This window comes from Lontra canadensis, unplaced genomic scaffold (assembly GCF_010015895.1).
Source record: "Lontra canadensis isolate GAN:19392208 unplaced genomic scaffold, GSC_riverotter_1.0 scaffold101, whole genome shotgun sequence".
Lineage (NCBI taxonomy): Eukaryota > Metazoa > Chordata > Mammalia > Carnivora > Mustelidae > Lontra > Lontra canadensis.
Genome location: NW_022631095.1, coordinates 5082688 through 5088687, shown reverse-complemented (window position 1 = coordinate 5088687; position 6000 = coordinate 5082688).

Here is a 6000-nt window from a genome sequence, read left to right as displayed (position 1 = left end):
AAAACCAATTTTTTTTTTTTAAGGCGCAAGAGACTTAAATAGACATTTCTCCAAAGATGACATAAAACTGGCCAACAAGCATATGAAAGATGCTCAATGTTCCTAATCATTTGGCAAATGCAAATTGAAACCACAGTGATGTACCCCCTCACACACTTTAAGATGGCTACTATAAAAAACAACAATATAGAATAAGTGTTGGTAAGGATATAGGGCAATTAGAACACTTTTGCACAATTGGTGGGAATGCAAAATGGTGTGACCACTATGGAAAACAGTATAGTAGTTCCTTAAAAAAATTAAAAATATAGAAATATCTTATGATCCAACAATTTCACTTCTTGGTTATATTGAAAAGAATTGGAATCAGGGACTTCAAGAGATATTTGTACACCCATGCTTATAGCAATTTTATTCATGCAATAGCAGAAAGGTGGAAGCAACCTAAGTGTCCATAAACAAATACATAGATGAATAAAATGTGGTACAGACAGATGATGGAATATTACTCAGCCTTAAAAAGGAAGGTTCTTTTTTTTTTTTTTAAAGATTTTATTTATTTATTTGACTGAGAGAGACACAGCAAGAGAGGGAACACGAGCAGGGGGCATAGGAGAGGGAGAAGCATGCTCCCCGCCAAGCAGGGAGCCCAGCATGGGATTTGATCCCAGGACACCAGGATCATGACCTGAGCCAAAGGCAGATGCTTAAAAACTAAGCCACCCAGACACCCCAAAAAGGAAGGTTCTCTTGACATAAGTGACAACATGGGTGAAAATCAGTTACAAAAGTATAAATACTATATGATTCCAATTAAGCAGGTGTCTAGAGTAGTCAAATTTTTAGTCAGAAAATAGAATGGCAATTCAGGGGCTAGAGGAAGAGGAAAATGAAGAACTATTGTTTAATGGGTGTAGTTTCAGTTTTGCAAGAAGAAAAAGTTCTGAAGATTGATTACACAACAATGTGAGTATACTTAACATTATTAAACTGTACACTTAAGGAGTAAGATGGTAAATTTCACATTATGTGTATTTTACCACAATTTAAAAATGTTTAATTCAAAATAGATCAAAGACCTTAATGTAAGAACTAAAACTATCAAACTCGTAGAAGGAAATAGGTGTAAATCTGTGTGACCTTGGATTATACAATAGTTTCTTAGGTATGACACCAAAAATACAAACAATCAAAGAAAAAATAGATAAATTAAACTTCATCCAAATTAAAAAGACACTATCAAGAAAGTGAAAAGACAGCTGACAAAATGGAAGAAAATATTTGCAAATCTTAGATAAGGATTCAATATCTAGAATATATAAAGAACACTATAATTCCTCAAGAAAAAGATAAGGGGCGCCTGGGTGGCTCAGTGGGTTAAGCCTCTGCCTTCGGCTCGGGTCATGATCTCAGGGTCCTGGGATCGAGCCCCACATGGGGCTTTCTGCTCGGTGGGGAGCCTGCTTCCCCACCTCTCTGCCTGCCTCTCTGCCTATTTGTGATCTCTCTCTCTCTCGTTGTCAAATAAATAAATAAAATCTTAAAAAAAAAAAAGAAAAAAAGACAAGTAACCAACTTTAAAATATGCAAAGGATTTGAATAGACATCTCTCCAAAGAAAATATACAAATGGCCAATAAATAGATGAGAACATACTTAAGATCTTTGGTCAAAAGGAAAATACCAATCAAAACCACAAAGAGATACTACTTCATACTCACCAGGAAGGCTATAATAAACAAACAAACAAAAAATAACAAATGTTGGGGTGAATGTGGAGAACTCAGAAACTTCATATATTGCTGGTGAGAATGTAAAATGGTGAAACTGCTGTGGAAAACAACTGGGTGATTCCTTAATAAGCTAAGCATGGAATTATCCTGTAATCCAGATGTTTCACTCCTAAATATACATATCTTATATAGCCAAGAGAATTGAAAACAGGTTCACACAAAACTTGTAAATGATGTTCATAGCAGCATTATTCATAATTGCCAGAAAGTAAGAAAAACTCAAATGTCCCATCAACTGATAGATAAACAAAATGCAGTTTATCTACACAATGGCATAAAAAGACAAGTAATGATACATTCTACAAACAGGACGAAAGTTGAAAGCATATGCTAAGTCAAAGAAGCCAGCAACAAAAATCACATATATGATTCAATTTATGTGAAGTGTCCGGAATAGGTAAGGTAAGGTAAATTACAGAGACAGAAAGTATATTAACCTGGGATTGTGGTAAGGGAGAGTGGGAATGCGGAGTGATAGCTAAGGCGTATGGAGTTTCTTTTTGGGTTCGTGCAAAAGATTTAATATTAGATTGTGGTGATGTGTAATACATTACGCATCTTTGCACACTTTTGTGAATTGTATACTTTATCTGAGTGAATGATAGGTATGAAATGTAAGTTGTAAAGTACATCTCAATAAAGCTATAAAAAATTAATCTCACAAAAAGGAACTATTATCTCTCCCCCATCCTCCTTCTTTTCATTGCTATCATAATATTTGGATTCCTTTCCATTTTCCATAATCTTGGACTGCTTTCTGTACACATTCTATTTTCTGTAATACAGAGTGAGTGTCTTTTTGCCTTTCCACTTTCTCCCTCCAACATCCATGTGTGAGAACTGGTCGCTTGCTGTTTCCTCCTTTCTTAACCACCTGCGAACAGCAGGAGGGCAAGAAGGTTGAAAAGAGGCAAGGGCTAAAGCAGGAATACCAGGAAAAAAACCTACTATGATAAGTAAGGTGAGAAATGACAAGGGTAGCCTCAGTAGAGATAGTGGAAGTAGTTAGATTCTCCATAAAATTGAAGATGGGGACAACAAGATTTGCCAACAGATTGGTTATGATATGTGAGAGAAACAGGAGTCAAGAATGACTTTAAAGTTATTGACCTGAGTATTTGCAAAGAATGAGATTATAACTGCTTACTAAAATGAAGAGTCTAGAGGAGCAGGTTTGGGTTGAGATATCAGGAAGTCCGTTTGAGATGTTTAAGCTTGAGATGTCTCCAAGTAGAGCTGTTGGGTAGTGTGATATAATAAAGATATATCTAGTTTTTGTCCTGGCACAGAGCTTCAAAACTTCTGAGGAAGTCCTGGAGTGGTAGGAGTGTCTTGTTATGCTAATGAGGTGACTCCTGGTGGGCTCCTAGGTAACTTCAGGATGAGGGCTGGTCACCAGAAAATCCAACCTTGTGACTAGAGGGTTGGGACTCTGGGCCAGCCTGACCTCAGGAAAGGGGAGGTGAGTTGGAGATTGATTTTAGTCTACCAGCCAGTGTGATTTAATCAACCATGCTTACGTAATAAATCCCTAATGAAAACTCTGGACACTGAGACTTGGAGGAGTTTCCTGGCTGGTGAACAAATTGATGGGCCTGGAGGGCGATGCACCCTGACTGCATAAGGAGAGGACATAGAAACTCCGCACTGTCCCCAAGGCTGTACCCTATATGTATCCTTTAGAATAAAACTAATTGCAAGCGTAGCACTTTCAGTGGGTTCTGCGAGCCATTCTAGCGAATTATTGAACCTAGGGGGATCATAGGAATCCCCAAATTTGTAGCCAGTCAGTCAGTAGTGTGGTGGTCTGGAGACACCAGTGGTTAGCATCAGAATTGAATTGTATTACAGTACACCCAATTGATGTCAGACCAGGAAGGGTGGAAACAGTAAGCTGGTAGTTTGATATTAAACTCCGAGGATCCAGGGGAAGTCAGGGCCAGAGGTAAAACACTGTGAGCTTTGAGCATATAGATCTCATTTTTAAAGATTCAAGACTGGATGAAGTTATCTAAAGAATGAGAGTGGATAGAAAAGAAAAGAGAAGACTGAAGCCATGCCAAAAAGAGAGGAAGATGTGGAGGAACCAGAATAGAAGACCAAGAAGTGCCCAGACAGGAAAACCAGACAAGTATGATCCGGAAGAAACAACATGGGGGTTTGGGGATAGGGAAGAAAAAAATGAAAAAAGATGGGATCGGGAGGGAGACAAATCACAAGAGACTTTTAATCTCACAAAACAAACTGAGGGTTGCTGGGGGAAAGGGATAGGGAGAGGGTGGTTGGGTTATGGACATTGGGGAGGGTATGTGCTATGGTGAGTGCTGTGAAGTGTGTAAACCTGGCAATTTACAGACCTGTACCTCTGGGGCTAATAATACATTATATGTTAATAATAAAAAAAAAGAACCCATGCTTTGGCCATGGTTAGGTCATTCCCGTTTCTCCATTGATATGTCCTCCTCTTGTGTAAATTTGGCTTACCATTCACAGCCATGAACTGCTCATTAGGTCACTTGGGGGCCCTTTGATGTGGAGAATAATTCCTGTGTGCTATGTATCCTCTGGCCCCAGAAATCTACTCTCCACATCCCTCTGCCATGCTGTCTACCCCAGGAGGCTGACCTGCATAATTTAGCCTCTTTCTTCCCTCTTCTGGGTTGAGTAGAGTCAATAGGTAATACCATCAAAAAACAGAAACAGGAAGGAGAAGAAGGTCAGAGTATTTTTCCCCTCATTCTCTGTGATGTAGCCTTGGGCTGGCTGTGTCCTTTGACAAAAGGTCACTGGTTCTCTCAAGGCACCTTCATCTACATGACTCTCTTTCAGGTTACAGTCAGACTTTTCCTCCTCTCATCCCTTTAGGCTGCATGCTTTGGGTTCCTGTCTAGTTTCTCATGTGGGTCTCCTATACTCTACCACATTTAGGAAATTAATTCCTTTGTAAATAAACCCTTTACATATTTAAGTATTAAGTGTTTCTTATCCCTAGCTGACCCACCCTCCAAATCCTGACCTGCTGCAGGAGCAGCTAGGAGTGAAGGATGAAGAGAACTGGATGCAGAATCTATCATCAGAGGAAGAGTATACAGTAGTGTGGACCTTTCAGGGGCAGTGGTCAAACCAGCGAAACTAACTATGGTGGAAAATGATACCATCAGCTTGTATAACCAAAGAGCACAGAGGCAATCTCTCTTGAGGCATGATTCATTTAAGGACTTAAGCATGTCCTCAAGACTTGATCTCTTACTTTATCTATTGCTTTTGCCTTCCTTAATGTTGGTTTCCATCATGGCCATGCTCTTTTCTTTGTGGAGGCAAAGACCAGCTAGAGGCAATACTGTGCTGTTTTAGTTCATTAGCTGGGAATAGAAAAGAAAGCATCTCTCTCCTGACCAGTACAGGTCCCAAGTCTTCTGCTTGTTGGGCTGGCTTGGGTCACATGCTCATTCCTGAACCAATCATAATGACCAGGGGATGGTGTGATAGAATTATCCAGACGTGGTTCATCTGCCCGGTTCTATGGTGGGAATTGGTGAAGGGCTAGCCCCCCTTGAAACACGCAGTATGAATTCCCCATAAGAAATAAGAGCTCTATAACCAGCAGTGGGGGAAGGGAAATGGTCTGGGAAGCAGACTTAAAGCTACCACAGTTCAGTACAAATGAATCCAGAGTGGAGGTGTGAATGACAGTGTTTGAGAGCCTGCTGTGAGAAACTGTTGAGCCCATTTACTCTGAGAATAGTGCCACAGCATCACAACACTCTTTCTACACTTGGTGGTCAGCCTGACAGGTGGTCAGATTAGTGGAAGGTGTGAGTGTGTGTTTGTGTGTGTGTGTCAATAGAAGGTTGTGGATTGCTTTGAAGCTTGCTCATATCTCTTGAGATGGAGAATAACTTGGAGCCTCCATGTCTGATTGGATAGCTCATAAGCAATGATATGGAAAGTATGGGATTCAGAGAGCCATGGCTAGAGAGAACCAAGTGCATCTTCAGCCGAGCAAAGGAAAGCCTCAGCCTAGGAACTGGTAGGCAGATACATGTGGGAGCTCATCCACTACCAGCCTCCACCAAGGTGCCCTCTTTGGGACCTACGTAATTTCATCGTACATGCAGTTTCCTAGTGTGCCATGCATTCAACCTTTTTGGAGCTCTGTGTCTTGCTTTTGGCTCTCCTTCAAGGACTCCTTCTCCTATGTCATTGGT